This window comes from Leopardus geoffroyi, chromosome D3 (genome assembly GCF_018350155.1).
Source record: "Leopardus geoffroyi isolate Oge1 chromosome D3, O.geoffroyi_Oge1_pat1.0, whole genome shotgun sequence".
NCBI lineage: Eukaryota > Metazoa > Chordata > Mammalia > Carnivora > Felidae > Leopardus > Leopardus geoffroyi.
Window position 1 is genome coordinate 67,521,127 of NC_059339.1, and position 22,075 is coordinate 67,543,201.

General features: G+C 53.0%; 2 long non-coding RNA genes across 3 annotated transcripts in view; one reads left to right on the forward strand and one right to left on the reverse strand.

Annotated features, from left to right (window-relative positions):
- Positions 1-19,885, reverse strand: part of LOC123587763 — a 44,583-nt gene extending 24,698 nt beyond the window's left edge. For both annotated transcript variants that reach the window (XR_006707505.1, XR_006707504.1), the window contains exon 1: positions 17,994-19,885. This is a non-coding gene — a long non-coding RNA (uncharacterized LOC123587763). The remainder of the gene's footprint in view (positions 1-17,993) is intronic.
- LOC123587764 lies at positions 13,728-17,879 on the forward strand. The gene is made up of 3 exons (XR_006707506.1): positions 13,728-14,566; positions 14,957-15,028; positions 17,176-17,879. It is a non-coding gene; the product is annotated as an uncharacterized LOC123587764 (long non-coding RNA).
- Positions 19,886-22,075: the final 2,190 nt, after the last annotated feature.

Here is a 22,075-nt window from a genome sequence, read left to right on the forward strand (position 1 = left end):
AAGATTTACTCTGTTCTTTAAAAAAGATCACACATGCACAGACGCACACACATGCACGCACACACGGGTTTTCTGCACCAGGCAGAATGCAGCAGCAAATCCGATTTGTGGGTGAGACTTGTGAGCGGGAGTGTTGGTAGAAGTGCACACCCGGCACGTGACGTGGACAGCCAGAGAAGAAGCTTCCGGAAGCCGTCCAGACCTCCCAGCGGCTGTCCCACCAGAAGCCGTCCAGACCTCCCAGCGGCAGTCCCACCCACAGGAAGTTGAACAGGTCCAGCCCTTCAAAGAAAGACCTTCCCGTTCACCTACAGCTTGACCTCTAGAGATTCACTCCTTCATGTCTAGAACCTTTTGGTCTTCGGAGTTCCCTGAAAGTCACCCCCCTTTGCCCCGCCGTGCAGGTGCGTCGTGAAGGACTAGCCTGAAACCTGGGTGGTAAGAGTAGCCACTCTGTCTTAGCACTTCGTGTCGGACACGCCGGATGCTCACGTTTCTCGTTTAGCCTCCAGCTACGGCCCCAGCTGTCAATGCCCTTTTCCGCCAATCTTGGGAACAAGTTCGCTTGTCCCCACTAACGCCACCTCCTCGCCTCACGCTGTGTCCACAGTCCATCCACTCCACTAAGCGAGGGCTGCACGTCACCAAAGCCACTCTTGTCGGCGTCACCCAAAGCTTCAGGGTTGCAACGTACAGGGGCCGTTTTTCTGTCTCTTGGGTTTACCCTCCCTCCCAGAAGCATGGCCCGGGGGCTTCCGCGCCATCCCTCTGTCCAGGATCTCCACCGCCTGGCTGGCCACTCCTGCTCACCAGCTTTCGCACTCCCTTCTCCCCTCGACCACACTGCTAAGTGCTGGAGGGACCCAGGACTCAGACCCGGCAGGGCCTCGTTCTTTTCTCCGCTCATATGTTTTCCTGATACCAAACTACACAGCCCCCTGGTTCACCCGCCACCCATTTACGGACCCCTCATTTGTTTCTCCCACCCTAAGCTCTCCCCTGGGCTCCGGCCAGTCTCATGCATCCAGCTGTGTCCCCAACCTCTCCGCCTCAATATATGACAGGTCTGAGGGACTTACCCCAGGTCGCACAGCGAGCAAATGGCCTTGACGTGAACTCAAGGACGTCTGATCTCAGGGGCTGCCTTCTTAACCACTTCTGGACCAGAATCCACGCAGATGGCTATAAACTCACTGAGGGAAAAGGCATGTCCATTTGCAAGATTTGGCCAGTGGCCTGGGACATAATTATCCCATCATTTCTAGCTCTGGGGGATCACCCCACCCCCATTTCAAACAGGGACAGCAGTGCCAGAGGAGGCAAGGAGTCACCGGGAAACCTGGTGTCTCTTCCTGGAGCACGAGATCGACTCCAAGGTGGACACTGAAATGTGGGGAGGAAGGCAGGCAGGAGAAATCACTTTTCTACAAAAACGAGATGGATATAGCCTGGGGAGCAAACAAGATTCACCGTCGTGCCGCCCGAGACCTGTCATCTGAGGAACACGGTGTCAGGCCGTCAGAAAACAGAACAGAAGAAACATCCGTGAGACGCCCAATCTTGGCCCCCACGAAGCTCAAGGCCTGCTTTCCAGAAGCTTGTTTCTTTCTTTTTTTTATGTTGCTCTATTTTGAGAGAGAGAGAGAGAGAGTGTGTGTGTGCACAAGCAGGGGAGGGGCAGAGAGAGAGGGAAAGAGAGGATCCCAAGAAAGCTCTGTGCTGCCAGTGCAGAGCCCAATGCAGGGACCCATCTCACGAGACGTGAGATCATGACCTGAGCCGAAATCCAGGGTTGGATGCTTGACCTACTGAGCCACCCAGGTGCCCCCAGAGGCTTGTTTCTAACACCTGCTTCCATCAGGCTTCGTGTTACTCCAGGTGGTTGGTACAGACATTCAACCAAAGTGTCGGTGCACTTTGGAAGCAGATTGATGAGCACAGAGACTTTTGCTGCACCTCTGGTGTCTTCGGCTAAGCAAAGTAAGTCTGGAAAGAGAAGATGGGATATTTTCCGAAAACTTCACAGACGAAGCAAATAGAAAACCTTTGAGAAGTTTCCAGAGAAACGATGGCCATTTCCAAAACAAAGGTTGCTTCGGACTTACAAGAAACTGGAGACAGTTTTGAAAACCACTGGGAGTAGACAGGGAACACTCCTGAACTTGATCAGGCTGATCAAAGCAGTGACAGAAAGGCAGATCTGAGCTTCCCCCGCCCCCCTCTCCCCCGGGATAGCGTGGCCAGCAGAATAAAACCCAGGGGCTGAATCCATTTCTTCTCTCAGATCAAGGCTATAGCTTCTCCAGGTTGAAGGCAGCGGTATAAAGTCACAGGCTCCAGAAATGCTTGGAAAAGCCCTTGCTAAATGGCCAGAGGCAGCTTCAGATTCTTATTTCCTTCTCCGCCTCTCTGAGTCTGATGACTTCAACGAGCCCTGGCCATCCCAGCAAGCCACGGCTTTCCAGGGGGAAGCCTAGGCATGAAACCTCCAGACGCCAGTTCTCCTTCACCTCCATTGTCATGAGTTTCCAAAGCAACTGGAAAGTGAGCACATTTGGCCCTCCTATAGATCACATGTGGCCCGAAGTTTGTTATAAGCCATCGAGTCCCATCCCACACTGGTTATGCTATATTAGAAACAAGATTCTGATGTCAACCCTACTGGAATGGAGTCCTAGCTCTACAAGTTACTGAGTGGCCTTTGGCAGGTTACTTGATCTCTGTTGTTTTCTGAACTGGCAATAATAACCGTGCCTTATCAGTAAGGTTGCTGAGAGGGTGCACTGAGATAGAGCAGGGAATTATTAGCGCGGCGTCTGGGAGCACAGCAAGAAGTCAGCAGGCAGAAGCTGTCACTGTTACTAGCCGTGTGTTGTTCAGCAAAATCTGGCCAGTCACAGTGAAGTTCGAATCCACGGTGTTTTGTTTGTGACTTAGGTGCGCAAAGCATTGGCCAGGAAAGATGGAATCACGCCAGCGCTCTGCACATTCACAGGCCTCCCCTGCACCCTCATAGGCTGATGGCCTCCCCTAAATCCCTGCTCCAGAGAAGAGCAAGTCCTTCCTTCAGAGACTTGGGAATGGAGACACCAGCAAAGAACCCAGAGCTGGGGCGCCTGGGCGGCCCAGTCGGTTGAGCGTCCGACTTCGGCTCAGGTCATGATCTCTTAGTTTGTGGGTTCGAGCCCCACATTGGGCTCTGTGCTGACAGCTCGAAGCCTGGAGCCTGCTTCAGCTCCTGTCTCCCTCTCTCTCTGCCCCTTGCCCACTTGCACTCCATCTCTCTCTCTCGTAAAAATAGATAAATATAAATATAAAAAAAATATATATACATATAAATATAAAAAATAAATATAAATAAATAAATAAATAAATAAATAAATAAATAAATAAATAAAAATAATTAAAAAAAAAAAAAAAAACAGAGCTAAAAACTAGGGACTCAGATTCCAGACCCGGTGGCAAACGGGTCTGGGGGCCAAATTTCTCCAGCCGCCCACTCCTGTAAATAAAGTTTCACTGGAGTAGAGCCCCACTCATTCACGTCCAGAGTCCTCCGTGGCGGCCTTCACGCTCTCACAGCGGAACTGAATGGCGGCTTCAGAGACTGGATGCCCCTCAAAGCCTGAAACATGTACTGTCTGGCCCTTTACAGAAAGAGGTAAATCTTGAATCCATTCGAGTTGGAGCATCTCTGCTCTGGAGTTCTGAGGTGATATCTTATTCAAATGTAAATCTCCACACACAATGTCTGGCACACAGCAGGTGTTCCAAAGGCACTTGCTTCTTAACTTATTAAAAAGCTGCTACTGAATATGTGTTCTTGCAGCATCGTGCACACATCAGAGCCAATAAATGGAGGCTTCTTTGACCCCTCAACCTGCAAAATTCCAGAGATGTCTATTTTTGTCTTAGTTGATTTCCCATGGTCAGTGGCTCCTAACTTCAGTTTTAAGGTTTTCTGCCTCTGAGACCTTAGTCAAGTTGCTGATGATCTCTAAACAGCCATTTAAAAAGCTCTTCTATAGGGGCGCCTGCGTGGCGCAGTCGGTTAAGCGTCACGATCTCGCGGTCCGTGAGTTCGAGCCCCGCGTCGGGCTCTGGGCTGATGGCTCAGAGCCTGGAGCCTGTTTCCGATTCTGTGTCTCCCTCTCTCTCTCTGCCCCTCCCCCGTTCATGCTCTGTCTCTCTCTGTCCCAAAAATAAATAAACGTTGAAAAAAAAAAATAAAAATAAAAAGCTCTTCTATAAAATGAACCCTAACCTTTCCAATCTGTCACTTGAGTTAAGGAAGGCTTTTTCTACATGGGGTCTCTGGGCACGTAGACTCCTGTAGGCACCTGCCCTCGATGACGAGGGTCTGAAACAGCGCCTTTGTCCACATCCAAGTTCTCACGCAGCTCCAGCCTACCTCGCTCAGGACCACCTCCCTCTGGGACCATGAGACCCCTTGCATGAGAACTCCAGAGAGGGGACGTGACGTGGTCAAGGTCACCTGAGGAATTTCAAAGAGTGAGAACAGAAGTCTAGGCAGTCCTGATCCCTAGTCCCTTGGTCACCCACATGTAGGCTTCCTGGAGACCCAACGTTCCCCAGAAAACCTCCTTAGTTCATTTGTACCATCAGGACCCAATTTTTTTCCTTGGGATTCATGGTCACATGGTTCCAAGCAAAATTAAAAGAGAAAAAAAGCATGAAATTCCTCAAGTTCACCGGCGTAACTGACCCCTGAGCGTGCGTGCACACGTACCTGCACCATTTCCAGCCTTGCCTAAGACCCGCCTCTACAGAAGAGGAGCTTCTCTTCCCTTCCAACGCCAACCCATCCATCGGGGTTCAGCAGACCTGTGTTAGCCATGTCTTTGCGTTTCTGCATTGCTGATATGTTGACCTCTGGGGATTTGCTGAGTCTGGAGAGGCTGCCCCTCTAGGGGCTGGCCAATGCCCAGAGATAAACAATGCACCTTTGAGCATGCTTCTCACATATAAACAAAGCAATCCAGAGTCTACACCCCAATCCCTCCGGGCCACTAAGTATACCAAGCAACTAGGAACAGCCTGTAAGCCCCAGGACCTGCTAAAATTATTTAGAATCACCGGTCTTAAAACTGCCTACTCTCCCTTGCTCATTCTTTCCTGCAGAAAGCACAATAAAGGCTCTTGTCCACAGTTCTCCTTCTGCCTCCAGATTGACCCCGGTGCTTCCCTGGATCGTTATTGGCATGACAATCTCAGCATCATCTCCCCTGTGACGTCTTCCTCACAGCCTTGACATCCCCAGGAAGTTTTAGGAGAGCTTTCTCTCATGCTCCCGCTGTAGAGTGTAGACAATGCAATTATAGCACAAATTATATTGTATCATCTAATTGTTTCTGTATCTTTTTTTTTCCCCACCAGACTACAAACCGTTTGAAATCCGAGTCTATTTCTGATTTTTGTTGACTTCTGACATGTATGAGATGTTGGATAAATATTGAGCCAACAAATGAATAAAATGAGATTTAGTTCAAGAACGAAAGAAGCTACCAAGTGTATCTTGCACCCCACCCTCACTGGTAGTCGTGACAGATATTTATTAGCACCCACTGCATTCTAAGCATCCTCGTTAGGAGCTAGAGCTACAACAATGAATAAAATAAACACAGCCCTATCCCTGTGGCATCGCAATCTCCCGGGGGAGGTGGACAATTGAAAGCCATTACAAGAAAGTGTTGAAGGGTGTTCAGGGAGCTGGAAGGAGTCCTGCCATCAAGTGCAAGGCAATGAGCGATGAAGCTGGAAGGAAAATGAAGCCGGATGGCAGAGGGTTTGAAAGCCTTGTTCCAGAATCTAGACTTTGTCCCAAAGGCGAGAGAGGATCACTGAATGTGTGTCACTATCAAATGGGAGGAACCCCAATCGCACTGGCTTCAGCAGAGAGAGTTAGTGGCACCTGCAGTTGAAACTGTGGGGGTTGGGTAGCTTTATCTAGAGGTGATCTGATTATCTAGAGGTGATCCAGGAATCTGGCTCAGACAAGCCACGGGGACCTGGCTCTGCCATCTCTCAGCTCGGCTTTGGTCTTTTCCGGGAGCTGGTTTCCACCCTAGGCTCCACATGTGAGGCCACAGCTACGCTCACCTCACGTCCTCCAGCAAATCCTTTCTCAAAGGATTCTTCAGGTGATTTACGCTAACGCCCTGGGTCTGGCCTGGCTGGAGTCTCCCATCCCCGACAACCACCGAGGCCGGGGGGGTGAAACGGGCCGATCTGTGGATGAGACGGTTTGCTGCGTCCACCCACCCCTAAGATGTGGGCTGAGAGAGCTGCTGGTGGGGAGGGCTTGGGGGTGGAGCTCCCTAAAGGAAAATCAGAGATGTGTTGCCAGTAGAACGACGCCCGGATGCTGGGTAGCAAAAAACAGAAACAAAACCAGAGATCCATCACGAAAGATTTTTGGCAAGGAGCGACTTTGTTATTAGATTTGTAACTAAAGACGACCCATCACCAGGGCACACCGTTGTGGCCGCGTGGGGAATGGTGGGGAATCCACAAGCAGGAAGGACAGTAGGAGTTTGAGAGGCTCAAGGAGACTGCTTATGCTAAGATCCAGAATTTGGTTCTATAAAAGGGTCTGGAGCTCAGGAGAATGACATGAGCTGAAGATACAGATCCGGAGGCACCAGGATATAGATTACAGAAGGCCGCTAAAGCCAAAGAAGGGCATGGGATTCCCCCCCCCCCCCCACCAGGCAGGGAATGTTGGGGGACAGAGTGAAGGGCTGACTCAGAACCACCGTGAGGACCAACGCCTAAGGAGCGTGCCAAGGAAGAAGGGCCAAAAAAGGGGAAGAGGCCCGAGCATTAGGAAACCAAGGGAAAATGAAGTCATGGAAGCCAAGAGCGGAGAGGGTTGCAGGAAGGGGGCAAGGTCAGCAAGACCGGATGCTGCCAGGAGGCTGAGCAACACTGCAAAGGGGCCCATTGGATTCGTCCACAAAGGGGTCCTCTTACCCTTGGGAAGGGCAGTTCTGGTGAGGTGGAGGGTGAGTGGGCAGTGGGATTGCTCTGTGCAGAAGCTGGGTTCTGAGGACCAGAGAAACAAGACAGACTGGTGAGGGGAGTTGGTGGTATCGTGATGTACACGGAGGCTGTGCATTTACAAGGATGCATGCAAGGATGCACGCTCTCTCCCGTGCACAACTGACAACTATTGGAGGCTTTTGAAGCCACACCCCTCACGTACCTCTTTTTTTCTCCCTTTACTCCTACGGAGACAAGATCAAAGCAGAAAAAAATTTTATAATTTTTTTTTTTAACATTTATTCATTTTTGAGAGACAGAGAGACAGAGCACAAGCTGGGTAGGGGCAGAGAGAGACGGAGACACAGAATCTGAAGCAAGCTCCAGGCTCCGAGCTGTCAGCACAGAGCCCCACGCGGGGCTCAAACTCACGAACCGTGAGATCATGACCTGAGCCGAAGTCAGATGCGCAACTGACCGAGCCACCCAGGCGCCCCAAGTGGAAAAGGTCATTCCAATCCAGTGCTTTATTTCCCCAGATAAGACTAGATCTACAGTAATTCAACAGCTTGTTCAAGGTTTCAGAACAAGCTGCTTGTAGAGCCCGGGACTTCTGACTTCCGGGCCAGAATTTGTCCATTCTCTCTCCTCCCTGTGTGCTGAAGATGCCCTGATATGGGAGCCCTGCAAGGTCTGCCTGCCCAGCTGGGCCTTTGGCTTGAACAATCCTGTTCTAATTGGATCCCTTGAGGCTCTCATTCTGCGACTTGATGTGTTAAGACCCTACTCCCACAAAATCAATGCATGCCAGCCCTTCCCAGTATCTGCCTGCATTCAAATGACGCCTTCAGTGCTTTAACCATGAACTTGGGGAAATCTTCTGAGGGTGGGGACTTCAGCCTTGGGTGAAGCAGATATTTGGGAGAAAGTAAGGCATGTTGGTTTTTCTTAAATCCTTCTGGGAAACGTGCGTGTGCGTGGGGGTGGGGTGGGGTGCTATCTGGAAGGAACAGAGGCTGTTCAAAGCCATATCCCAAAACGAGGGTGTATTTTCCCATTCAGAAGGCTTCCCTACCTGTGGAATGCTCAAGCACTCACCACACCAGCTTTCAAAGCAGATGGGTATTTACTGCGCACAAATGTTACATTGACTTTGGAATGTTCTCACATGTGCTCTTGTGGATTAATGAGCTCCTAATATTGTGATAATAATCATTTTCCATAAATATGCATAGTCAGCTTTTAAAAGTGTCACGTGGGGTAATTATTAGCTGTCTGGGTGCTAATCGCTCAGGGAAAATGTTTACTTGCGTGTGAAACGGAACCTGTGTTTGTTTTGTTAAATGCACTGCCTTACAACAAGCCCAGAGCAATTACCCGCCTGATTTAAAGGGACTTGGATGCCAGGGAACCAGAATTGAGGGACGAACCTGTGCCAGTTATCTTGGGGCCTAATCCAGCTTTCAAACCTCATTCACAAGGGCCTGTGACGTGTTTGGTTGGATTTAGTCCAATAAAAATATTCCGAGAACCTACGGTGTGTAAGGGATCTTGGAAAGGGCGCCATCTTTGAAGCTAGTCGAATGAGCCTAAGTCCTGGCACTTTCTGCCTTGGGGTAAGATGATTAACTTCTCTACCTCAGTTTGCTCATCTGGAAAATGGGGCAATATCCACCCTCTAAGATTTTTAGGAGGTTTAAATAATACACATCAAGCACCTAGCACAAAGCCTGACGTGTGTCAGGCCTTCAGCAAACGTTAGGTCTTTCTCTCTTCTCACACACACGCTATGGCAGACACATGGATAATAAATGCATAGCCCACACCTTCCTGGATCCTTCCAAGTCAAGTGCCCATAAGACCGAGTCCCAGGGGAGCGTGACGAAAGACGTTCTACTACTTGGTGCAGGATGCAGAGGTAGGGGAGGTATCATCTACTTAGGGAAAAATCAAGAATGAGTTCAAATCTTCAAATCTTCAAATCAAGAATGAGTTCAAATCTTCAAATCTTCAAATCAAGAATGAGTTCAAATCTTCAAGGGGACTTGCTCCTGCCCACCGACAGAGAAGATGGCCTGCTTTGGACATCTGCATTGTGCCCGTCACTGATGCCTCAAATTTTTCCTTTTGTCAACTCATTTCTGTGAGGCATTACACTTTCCTCCCCCACCTCCCCCACCCAGGAGTGAGACAATAAACCCCCAATAATTCAGGGTGGAGAAACACACCCCAGTTATAGGGCACCAGGATAAAGGGGGCTGGGATTGAGGAAAGGGGGATTTCAAAAGGCACTGAGAGGGGAGACGAGGGGAGGGAAGACCGTCTTGTTATATGGGCTGCCCCAAATTGTCCACGTCCCTCCTGCAGACCAGAGAAGAGAACGTGCGAAGGACGACACAGGAGGTTTTAGAGGCCAGGCCCGGAAGCGGCACGCACACTTCTCACTGCCCTCCGTCGGCCAGACTCAACCACACGGCCTCAACCAGCTGCAGGCAGGCTGGGAAATGCAGTTTAGGAAGAGAAGAAATGGGGGTGTGGTGACAATTGGCCATGTGATATAAAAGTCAAAGTGCCAAAGGGAGAGACCTGGAGGGAAGGCCAGGAGCCTAATGTCCAGATCTTACCTGGTGCAGGGTCAGTAGACTTGAACATCAGAAGAATAGAAAACAAGTGTTTAAAGCTTTAAGGATTGTTCGCACTAGAACCAAAAATAATCGTATAGCTTCAGAGATCTGTCGATAAAGGGCCTTCCTATGGATTGACTCCTAGTTCTCAAAATATGTGTTGAAGCCATAACCCCTGACCCCTGTGAATGTGACCTTATTTGGAAATAGAGTTTTGACATATGTAATAAAGTTAAGATGAGGTCATGACCACTCCAACATGACCGATGTCCTTGTAAGAAGGGGACAAGACAGAGACATCTGAGAAGCTGGCCATGTGACAATGGACGCAGACATTGGAGCACTACATTTCTAAGCCAGGAACGGCTAGCAAATACCAGAAGCCGGAAGAGACAAGAAAGGATTCTCCCCTACAGGTCTCAGAGGGAGTGTGGCCTCACTGACACCTTGATTCCTGACTTCTCGCCTCTAGAACTGGGAGACATCAATGTCTACTACCTTAAGCTGCCTGTTTGTGGTCCTTCCTTATGGCGGCCGCGGGGATGCTAATCCACCGGGCTAATATCCGGGGATGCTAATCCACTCTCACCGGCCCGGGGCTCAGGACGAGTTGATAGGAATGGAAGCCAAGAAAACTCCTGGCCTGGATGAAGCAGGAGAAGGTCTTGGCTGGGATCTTGGGAAGAAGACATTAGATGGGGAAGAAGCGGTTGGCCATGGAGGGATTTGAACGTGATCTTGCCTGCAGTGTAGAATTACCAGGAGGCTCTTCCCAAGGCAGGTCTGGAATCCACCATAGCTTGCCCCTCTCCCACCTCTTCCCATGTGACCAGGGGAGGACCTCAACCTGGTCTTGACATTAAAGGGGGGTCTTAACGTGAAAGACTTTAAAGAGACAAGAGTTGACTCCTTCTCCGGCGTTGCGTAGCCAGTATTGCTAACTTCTAGAAAATAGAGGAGCCCCAGGGAAATCTAATAACAGCCCTACTTAAGAGCACACGACAATTATTACCTCCAACTGTGAGGGAGGCTGAGTAATTAAAAAGGGTTCTTTATTTTGATTAAAAAGATTCCTTTTAGTGTTTCTGAATCTTTAGTGAAAGCCTAGAACTCTATTTTTAGACACAAAACAAGATACGTGGCCAGGGGCACGGGTGTAATTTAAAACACGGGATGAGCATTTGTAACCTGAAAAATGAGCACGCGCCCCCAGTGGCCCCCAGATCGAGCCCAGCCCCACCCAATGGCTTTCAGAAGGCACAGCAGCATGACAGCCCCAACCCCGCCGCCTGGATTAATAGGAGGCCCAAATTAATTGGTTTTAATCACTATAAATTTCCTTCCCAATAAAATTTCAAGAATTTCCAATCATGCTGATTTATATGTGTAATTAGAAATCCATTCACAGATGTCACACTGCTAGGTGGTGGGTAGTGTAAGCCCCGGCTTAACTCCAGCTAGGGGCCTGAGCCATGAAAAAACGATAAGGGGGAACTTGGCAGGAAGCTGGGACACAGAGCACGCCCCCACCCCTGGAGGCTCCACCCCCAAAGTCACGCGGGGGGCCATTGACCACCAGGCATAGATTTCGCCTTCTCTGGCCCCCCGGCCCTTCCCGGCCTGGACAGGAGCGGACCGAAGGGGCTTGGCGTGTACCAAACAGGCTGCGCCGGGATAAGTACATTGGGTGAAGCCACCCTCACAGCCCCCAGGCCTCCCTTCTGCCCAGAGCAGCAGTGAGCGTAACAACCGTGGGAGGAGAGAACCCCAAGAAGAGGGACAATCAGCCTACCTATACCCGCCCCCCCTTTCCGACAGGCAGATTATTGTCTTGGCAAACTGTCCATTCTCCAGATCAGGCAAACACAGGCTTGCATGCAGGATTGGCCGGCACACTGGTTGGACTTCGAGGTCCTGCTCACGTTCCCTCCTCCTCTGTGGCTCCTATCCCTTGGGCCAGGGGCCCCGTGTCACAGAGGGAAGTGGGAGCAGGGAGGAGAGGACAGAAACGGCTGCATCACCCTTTCCCCTCCGTGACCAAAAGGAATGGGAAAGTCTACAGGTGAAGGGAGAGTCATCAAGAGTTTTATGCCAGAAATTCACCCGGATGGAGACTGGTGGGGAGAAGAAAGGAAAATGGAAATGGGGGCTCGGAGAGGCTGTGTGGCTTTTCAAGATCACTCGGCCAGCACCGCAAAGGGAAGAAGGGAAGGAAGTTGATGCTTATTGAGCATCTGTCATATGCCACGTGCTCTTTGTGGGTCCCCCTCGCTGGAACCCTAGTGAGTCCTGGAATCCTAGAAGGACAGAAAAATGAGGCTCATGTAATTCAATATTAAATCTCTTGCTCACAGGGCCACAGCGGGCTGGAACCAGAGCTACCTACGGGCACTCACCCCGAACACAGTCAGCTTTGTTGCCATCTCTCACCGCCCCGGGGCCCAGCTGCTTCGAGCATCACCTGCAGGGCAGTGGGTGAGGGTGGTTAGCCAGCCGGGGGGTGGTTCGCAAACGTAGGGGCAAACAAGTTACAGTTTGGGCTGCAGGAATCTATGTCCCAGCTAGGCTGCGAGCAGCCTGCAATTAGGGCCAGAGCCCCATGCCTCTCTCTTCTCCCACCCATTGTCCCATACAGGGTGCAACTTGGAACCACTTTATCAGCTTGGCTCTGAGTTTAGGGTTCAGGGCAAAGGACGATGGGTTTTTGAGGTATGAGAAAACTGTGGCACCAGGAAGTGCTCACTGAGGGGAGACGCAAGGGGCCATTCAGTGGGGAGCTGGAGGGTGTTAGACCCCAGCGGGAGGGCATAGCAGGATCAGGGCATCGATAAGAAACGCCCTTTGTCTTCCGCTGGGTTTCGGCATCGACTGAGAAATTAAGACACAAGAGCCTGCCAGAGGGAATCCAGAACGACCGAGTTCTTAGTAAAGCCAGCTTGGAAATACGACTTGAGCCACCAGGCCCTGCTTACTTGACTCCCGAATTAGACACGGACCCTCTCCTCCCAGGGACGGCAGTGGGCCTCCCCCACACTGGGCTGGACCTGCCTCTGTAAACTGCCCGCCGGGACAGGGAGGTGAGACCGCACCTGCCAGCAGAGGCCAAGCTGAGAAGAGAATGGACACACGCTTCCATCTGTAGAAGCCAGCTCTCCCCTACGTCCTAATGCTGGCACTCCTGTCCCGCGGGCCAGGACGGGAGCTCTGGAGTGGCTCCCCCTACACGCTGGACGGGCACGTTGACAAAGGGACGGGGGCATTGGTGGCCCTGAGGTCAGACCCTGCCAACTGTGCCTGCCATTCGTGAAGACCCACCCTGGTCTCTCTGCGGACCACAGGGACCACCGCCTGGGTCTCAGAACCACACCAGCCCTCCAGTGCTCCCCCACCCAAGCCCACCCCACGTGACACAGACACACTCAGAATTGTCTTCAATAGTGCTCGGTCTGCAAAAGTGATTGGTCGGCTTGCCCACTAAGCCCGCCTCCCCACGAAGAGAGAAGAAGATCATCTTTGTATCAGCCTGATCCTTTAATGTGCTCAAAGCCGATGCTCGGGTCTAAAGCAGACCCCGGCCCGAGCAGGGAATGGGTGGAGAGGTCTTAATGGGGAGATTAGTGTCTGCCCAGGCCGTGCCAGAGCAGGGTCCTAAGAGGAGATTTTAGAGGTTGGGCAATTTTTAAGGGCTTAAATGTTTGATAATGCAGGGCTCAATTGCATTTATACATGTTGGGGCCTCAGCAGCAATGTACCACCCCGGGCATAATGGATGTTGCAAGATTTGATTTTAGCAGTTTAAAAATACCCAAGTAGTCTGTAGGCTAATGGCCATTGGACAGACTCATTAGTGTATCAATAATCGTTCGGCATTCTGAAATCCTTTTAATGCTCTGGGACAGCAAGAAGCGGGCTGTGGGAAGGGAAGAAGGTCATGGGGGAACTTGCGAGCCAGTTAAACAAGTGAAGACAATGAATGGCCTGGGCGTGCTCTCTGCCACCCGTGGACTGGTTTAGACAGCAGTGGGGTGGGGGGGAGGTGGGAGGGTGGCAGGGGGTGGGGGGGAGGTGGGAGGGTGGCGGGGGGTGGGGGGAGCTCTTTGTAACTGCTCGGGGAAGGGATGTTGGGGGAAAGCTGAAACAAAGCCTCGTGCAGCCCGGTCACAGACCGGCAGTTGAAATGGATTCTACCTCCCCCTTGCTCTATCTAGCCACCTTGTTCTTTGCAGCCTCATGGTTTCCACATTTTCTCCTCCTCACCTTGTCTCACGACCTCACCCGGTAGAGTAATTGCCTCCAAACCGCTGACTTCCTGTCCGTCCATCAAGTTCCCATCTCTGCCCAAGCCCTCCCCTCCTCCATGGGCCACTGGGCCTCTACTGTCGCCCATGGCCTAGCACGTGGTTCTGTACCATTACTGTGCATCGCCCCCCCATTGACATGTGAGTTCCTGGCCAGTCACCGTCCCTGCCACATGCTAGGTGCTCTGTCAGGCTTGAGAGGCTGGTTCTGAATCTCTCCGGTGTTGTCTTGGCCGCCGAAACCCTCTGAGTATTGGGCAAAACTATGGACTACTGTGCACGTGCACAGAAACCCACAGATGGACGATATTGTACACGGGTCCAGGGGGTACACCCACCCGTGACCTCTTCCCCGATCCCTGAAGATCAAGCTCTGGAAGGATGAATAAGCCTTTGCAGGCTGGGTGGTTAGTTGCAAGGCTCTGCCATTTGAACGGCAGACAAAGATTTCCTGCAGCTCCTAAGCCAGGACTCCGAGGAGCAGAGCATGTGATCAGTTTCTCATTTTGTACCTTAGGAGTCCAAGAAGCAGCCTTAGGAAAGAGAGAGTTCTGAATACCTTTGCAGATGGAGTGTTCTATTGTCAAAGATGCTCTTCAGTTCCTTCTAGAGCAACGTCACTTCTGCATGGAGCACTAAGCGGTAGGGACCAGCAAGGTCTAGGCCATGGCCAAGACACCCCTCTGTGTCCTGCTCACTCCCACCCTGGCTGGAGTCTCAGGGGACCTAGCTGGGCCGTGGAGGAGAGGGGGAGGGGATGGAGAGCAGTGGGGCGGTGATCTGCACAGATTCCCTGGCCTGCAGCCTCGCTGAAGAAAGGCCTATGGAAACCTCTGAGCACTACTGAGCCTTATCAGTTTGGCCCCAACGAGGGTGCCTGCTGGGTCATCACTGTGCTGAAAGAATGACCTCCGAGACACCTGCCCCGCACATCTTGTCCACGTCAGAGCACCAGCCATGCTCCCAGCTTCACCCTAGGACAACCTCGCTGGGCAGGGACCAGGTCTGAGGGTCTCCCGCTCTGCAACTCAGGGAAACTGAGCAAGGACAGAACGCAGTCAAGAAGCAAACTTGAAGTCGACATTACTGCTCTAGGGGAACGTGGTGAGTTAGCGGGATTGCCTGTCTCTCCCCTTGTGGCAGTCTGGCCTCATTCTTCCCATGAGTCCTGAGCAAAACTTCCTCCTGCTGGAAACAGCCCCTGCTGAGCTGCCCCCCACCCCTGCTCATCCATCCTTCCGTCCATCCGTTCACCTGCTCATTCCATCCTTCCTGGGCGCCTTCCATATCCTGCTCAGCCCCTGTCCTCACTACATGTTTGTGAGCACGAGTGTGTCTGCTGCCCATCTACGTTTTGCTTTCACGGTTTCTGGGGGTGCCCTGGCCCCCCTTAGATCATAAGCTTCTTGGTAGGACACCCCATCTCTAGGCTCTTACCACATCTGTCTTTCATCCACTAAACTTTGAGCACCTCCTTTGTTATAAAGGTAAATAAGAACACACAGTCTGGTGTGGTGATGGATGCATGGCACCATCCATGGGGGGACTACAGGGGCAGGGGAAACACAGAGAAGGAGTCCACTAAGATGGGGGTCTTGGGGAGGCTTTCTTTTTTTTTTTTTTTAATTTTTTTTTTCAACGTTTATTTATTTTTGGGACAGAGAGAGACAGAGCATGAACGGGGGAGGGGCAGAGAGAGAGGGAGACACAGAATCGGAAACAGGCTCCAGGCTCTGAGCCATCAGCCCAGAGCCCGACGCGGGGCTCGAACTCCCGGACCGCGAGATCGTGACCTGGCTGAAGTCGGACGCTTAACCGACTGCGCCACCCAGGCGCCCCTTGGGGAGGCTTTCTGAAGGGGGTGGTAAGGGAGCTGAGTCTTAAAGGATGGGCTGCAATCCCCAGGCACAAGGGGCGGGTGTGGGGGGAGTGGTAAGGTTTGCCAGGCAGGGGGCACAGGAGCAAGGCCAGGAAGATAGGAAACACCATGGGCTATTGGGGGCCCACTGACTGGAGCTTGGCCTTGTGGGCAGAGAGCCAGGAGCACTGAGATGGCGGGAGAGGCAGGGGGCAGATCCTCTCCTCGCTCAATCTTAGTGATCCTCTCCTCACTCAATAAATAGATTTATTCCACAAATCTATTCTCAGCCAGGGCTCGCTCTAGTGCTCAAAACAGACAGTGCCTGCCCTCCTGGAACCTCATTCCAGTGGATGGAGAAAGTCCATTCACACACACACACACACACACGGGCGCCTGGGTGGCTCAGTGGGTTGAGTGACCGACTTCGGCTCAGGTCATGATCTCACAGTTCGTGAGTTCGAGACTCGCGTCGGGTTCTGTGCTGACCGCTCAGAGTCCGGAGCCCGCTTCGGATTCTGGGTCTCCCTCTCTCTCTGCCCCTACCCTCCCCCTCTCCCTCTCTGTCTCTCTCTCTCTCTCTCTCTCTCTCAAAAATAAATAAGCACTAAAATTTAAACACACATACACACAACTAAATACATAGTGTGTTGGGGTGGGGGCAACATTTTACAGCTGTCAAGGGAGGGGTCTTATAGATGAACACTTTCAGTAAATTACTCCAGGGGCTGGCCTCCTGTCCTCACTAAGCAACCGAGCTGGTCGGACGAAGACAGACAGACCCAGCTATCTCCAACCCCACCTTCAGAAGCTGTCCTTGAGAGCAGCTCCCACTGCAGGGAAAACTAATAAGGCCGGCATTTTATGATCCCCCTACCTCTGATGGCCAGAGGCAATTTGAAGTCAATAAAAGGTGCGAGGCTCCAAGGGTGTTTTATGGCTCGTCAAACCATAAAACCCCATGGCCATGTGACCAAGGTGCTAGAAAGGGGCCACCGAGTGGATTCAACAGCCCTCGGTCCAGGAGGACTTCCAAATTAGGATGGCGATCGACCAATTACAGGAGGAGGGAGCAGATCTATGAAGGAAGCCCCCTGAGCTCGCTGGCTATGGGGCCCAAGCTTTGGGAGCCCCCTGCCCACAGACAGAGCCCTCCCGCTATGATTACAAGAATCCTCGAGAAAACCTCACCTTCTCCTGCTCCAAAGCACCCCTCATCCTGCCCTGGGATGTTTAAAATCCCCTTCCCATGGGCCCAGGTTTCTGGCCACCAGAGACCTGTGGCCTAGTGCAGTTGCTGCCTTTCGGTCTGAAACTCACTCCACCCACTGCCCACTGACCGTGACCTTGAGCTAACCATTCACTGCAACTCAGGCTTCTCCTTTTTCAACAGGGGTAATGATGCCTCCACGGCTGGCTCGTTTAGAGACGCTGGCACCCAGAAAAGACTCAAGACTCAGAATCTGTTGCGACAGGAGAGGCACCACTTCAGCTGAGCGAGAACTCAAGCCCTCACATCTCTACGCGATGTCACCGAACGCCCTTGGGACATTTTCTAAGAGCGTCCATCCGTCCACCCACCTACCCACCCATCCACCCACCCATCCATTCATCGATCCTTCCATCCTTGCATCCATTCAGCAACAAACACTGGTCACCGTCTCTGAGCCAGGCCCTATCCAGGGGCACCATGCTGAGCCCGTCCCAAGCCTCCACTGGATGGAGGTTACATTCTAGTGATGGGAAAGAGGTAATCCATGTGGGAAGCTCAGGTGGGAGTCCGTGCCATACAGAAAGACGCAGCAGACGTAGGAAGAGGAGGATGCCCTGTTCTCAAGGGGTTTGCATGCTAATGACAGGAAATGGACAACGACCCATGAGCAGATCAAATACGCGTGGGTGTGCATGTGTGCATGTGTGTGCACACGTGTGTACGTGTGAGTGAATAAACAGGGTGCCCTGACAGAGAATAATGGGAATGTCACTTAGATGGAAGTGACAGGCCAAGGACTGAAGGACGGAGAAGGAGTAATGGGGAGAGTGAGTCCAGGCAAGGGGAAGCCCCTGCAGTGGGGAGAGGGACAGAGATGCTGCAGAGGGCCCGGATGTGTGGAGGTGACAGGGGCGTGGCACGAGAGGAGGGAGGAGGCAGAGAGAGCCTGGCCCGCCGGCAGGCAGCACCGTCTGTGCCCAAACGGCCCCGCATCTCACCTGATCTTCGCGGTGCCTCTACTGTCCCGTTGCTGCTGTGACAAATTTCCGCAAACGTAGGGGTTTAGAGCAACACGAACTTATTCCCGTACAATTCTGGAGGTCAGAGGTCCACAACGAGTCTGGAGGGGCTGAAATGAAAGTGCTGGGCGGGGCTGGTTCTCTCCGGAAGTGCCCGGGGAGAATCTTCCGGGTGCAGAGGCTGTGATGCGCTTTTTGGCTCCTCTGCTCCCTGCTTCCGCTGGCTTCCTGCTCTCTGACTCTGGCCCTTCTGCTTTCCTCTGAGAAGGACCCTTGCGATGGCATTAGGCCCACGGAGATGCTCCGGAGTAAAGATCGCGTCTGAAGAGCCTTAACTTAATCACATCAGCCCTTGAGTGTCGTGTAAAGTAATATGTTCACAGGTTCCTGGGCGTCTTTGGGGGCCATCATTCTTTCTGCCACAGGGATGTCTGGTGGTCCACGTGTGGCTGGCAGGGGGCTGAGGAGGGCTGCAATTTCCGGGGCCCCCGGGGTAAAGTTATAGCTTTGGACCCTAAGCCAGAGTTATCTCTCTCTGCCCACGGGGTGTCCTTTCCACCCTGAGGTCACTTCCTTGCTCTGCCGTGGAGTGAAGAATTCTCCTGGGGGACAAGCCACCCCAGCCCGACCCACCCGCCCTACCACCATCAAGGCTCAGGCACCGCCTCCCGCAGGGTCTCCGTCCCGGGGCCCCAGCAGCAGCAGCTCTCTGGAGAGGACGTTCTCCTCCAGCTGTCCTCACCGCTTTGTGGCCTATAGGAGATTCCCCTTTCCAGGAGATTCCCCTGGAAACCAGCCTGTGGCCCTGGCTTGGGGGCTGGACCCCTCTCCCAGCCTGCCACCAGTCACCTCTCCTCGGGGCCCCATTGAGCCACGTCACCTCCACTCCTCACTGAGGTCTCACGTCCTATGGGCACCTTCCCTCGCCCTCTACTTATTTAGCCAATAAAGGGGTGCAACGGCAGGATGCGGGGACACTGAGGACCGCTCGTCACAGGTGGGAGGAAGGGGTGGGTATCAGGCAGTTTTTCAGGGAAGGACGGGGGTGAGGACTATGGGAAGTCAGAGGAAGGACACACAGCTGGACCAGGTATGGGGTGGCAGGGGGTGGGGCAGGGGGGGATACATTTCAGGAGAAGGAGGCAGCAGGTGAATCTGGCTCCAGCCCTCAGTGACCCTCCCTGCTCGGCACCTGGTGAGACAGCACCCTGGCTTCCTTCAAACAGTCCGTGTGGGTGGGCATTTTGAGGGAGGGATTCCGGGCATGACTTCAATCGTGCAGGGCAAGACAGCAGGTGCCTGCACGATCTGAGCACCTGCCTGCTCAGAGCCAGAAAGGTCTGGAAGGATGGCTGTAGAGAGGTGGAGAGGCAGTGGGCAAAGGGCCAGGCAGGCCCCTCCCTTGGCTACCCCCTTCTCTGCCCCAGCTAAAACCGACCCACCCACCCCCACCCCCGCCCTCATCGATTTTGTAATCACCAATGCCCCTGGCTCCTTCTCTTCCCACCTACGTAAGCCAGGAGGCCTGGGCGGCTGCTCCATCAGGCATTAGGTTCAGGCATTAGCTGGCCTTGTGGCTCTTCGGGGAATGCTAATGCACCTGTTCTTTCTGGAAGTCAGTTCCCGCTGGCCCTCCTCTGCCATCTCCTTGACTCTACCCGCCCCACCAAGCCCTCGCTGACCTCTGCCAGAGTGTTCCTGAAATGATGGGCCATTCCATCTTCCCTCATCCCTACTTTGCAAAGCCTAGGACACGTGTGCACGAAGCTGCCCTCGCCTTACCCATGGGTGGATCCGAATCAGCGGTGGGCCAGTTAAAGGGGCAACGACCAGCTCCCTGGGAGGAAAAGCCCTGATTTGTAGTATTGGCCAATTTCTATGGTGTGAATAGCCCTACTGTGGCCCACGTCAAGTCGCCCATGGACTGCACGCAGACTTGGGAGGGGATGCCATAGAACTCGCTCCAGCACACGCCCAGCCAGGCAGCGTTGAAGCGACCCGCCAGCCCCACGGCCTCGCACTGCTGTCTCCAGCAGCCACTGCTGTGCATGAGGGCAGGGCCTCTCTGAACCAGGATGAGGTGTTAGGGGTATGGCCTTTTGAGTCAATCTGATCTAGGATGAAATCCCAGTTCTGCCATTTAATAAAATGGATGGCTTTCGGCCGGTTGCTTAACCTTTTCTTATCAGTGAAATAAGATTAATGTGACTTGTATCCCAGACACGTGAGCATTACGAGCTCCCGCGTACAAGTCACTTCGCACAGTCGCCTGCGTAGGAGGCATTCGGTAAACGTAGGCAGCAGTGGGGGAGTGAGACCCGCGGAGCACGGTGCTGTTTGGGGAGTCTACAAGCAAATGCTGAAGGACACCCGGCACCCGGCATAGTCTCTGGAACACCGTCCGAGCCCTGTGCAGACCTCTTGAGAATTAGGTGGGGATTGGATCTTCGCCTTCAGATTGGAGAGACGTTACCGCGGTATCTCATTCGCAAACAAAAAAAAAGATCGTCTGTACATACAGACTGAGTGATCTTGCGACTTCATTTTGCGATGTCAAGGGCATCAAGAAGCTCTCCTGTCCCAAATAATACTTTTCGCACCTGCTCAATGACACCTGAAATTCCGCCGTGTGGCCTCATTCTAACACCGAGCTGCCAGCACGCACGCAGATGCAGAGCCCGAGGTCACCGGAGGCTTGCTAGCCAAGGGAGGGCACTGGGTGTAGGGGACCGTGTGTGTAGAAGGCGAGACCAGCGGAGGGGCAGGGCTCTAGACCAACGTGACGGTGTCCCAGTTTTGCTCAGACGAGCCCCAGTCCAGAGGGAAGGTAATGACAGGGGCTCCCGGCACCTTTGTTATTTGGGAGAATATTCAGTCTGGGGCAGTAGAGGACGGACAGAGACCCACGCAGCTGGGAGCCGGCACACGGGCAGCATGGGCAGTGCAGGATCCAGGATGGGGTGATCCCTGGGTTCCAGAGAGGCTGAGAATTTGCTAAGAACACAGGCTAGTTTGGGTTCCTTAAGCTCACACGTCACCTCCAAGATCCTTTCAGTGACATCTGTGGGCAGGGGGGAGGTGGAAAGAGCAGGGAAAGTAGCGACAGGAAGAAGGCGTCACTTAGGAGTTTGGTTTGAAATAAAAACTCTTACCCGTGTCACGAAGTGGGGCCAGGAAGTGATAGGAGAGGAACCCTGACTTAGAGGAAACGCTAAGCAGGAAGAAGGGGGAGGGGGGGAGGCAGGAGGAAGGGGAGAGAGGAAAAGGCGAAGGAAAAAGGAAGCCATGGAATAACCCCAGGGAGGGGAGGAGAAGAGGCAGGGGAGGCCGCAAAGGGAGAGGAGGAGGAGAGTGGGATCTGCGAGGGAGGAGGGAGAGCCGGGAGGGTGAGGGGCACGGGAGGCGGCGGGAGGAAGCGACGGAGAGAGAGGACTGGAGACCTTGAGAGTCTTACATTTTGATCAAGGCATGACTGATAACATTCCAGCGGACCATCTTTCAGCCCCCTTGTTTGATGACAAAGCTCATCCCCCGTCCGCCATCCATTATCGGTTCTCCCTCCCCGAGGCGAGGGCATCAATAATGCTCCCTCTCCGCGATGCTGTGCCTCCCCCACGCCGCACGCAGGCCTGGCCATCGCTGGTGGGCATTCCCGCCGCACATCATTACCGCCCGGACCCCATCCCTCCCCCCACCTGCCGGGCGGCTGACCACCCTCCCCAGATGCCTCACTCCCGCAGGGAGCCCCTCTGCGGAGAGCTGGGCCCTGACCCCGGACCAGACAGGCAGCCAGTCTCCACCCGGGCTGCTGGATGATCCCTGACATCGTGGTACCAGGGCTTGATTTTTAAAAATGATTGTTTAGTTTTGTCTTGTGTTAATTAAGAGGGAGGCTGAACTTCCCCACTCTGGTTGGCTCCTCCAAGAGACCTAACAGTTTGAATTTGAATGCAAACATCCTCAAACATCTGTTGCCGTAATTTGGTTGGATTAACTGTCTAGTTTGCTGGGCCATCTGCTGTCCTCCCCAAACCCCATCACTGCTCTTACCCCCGCTGGGC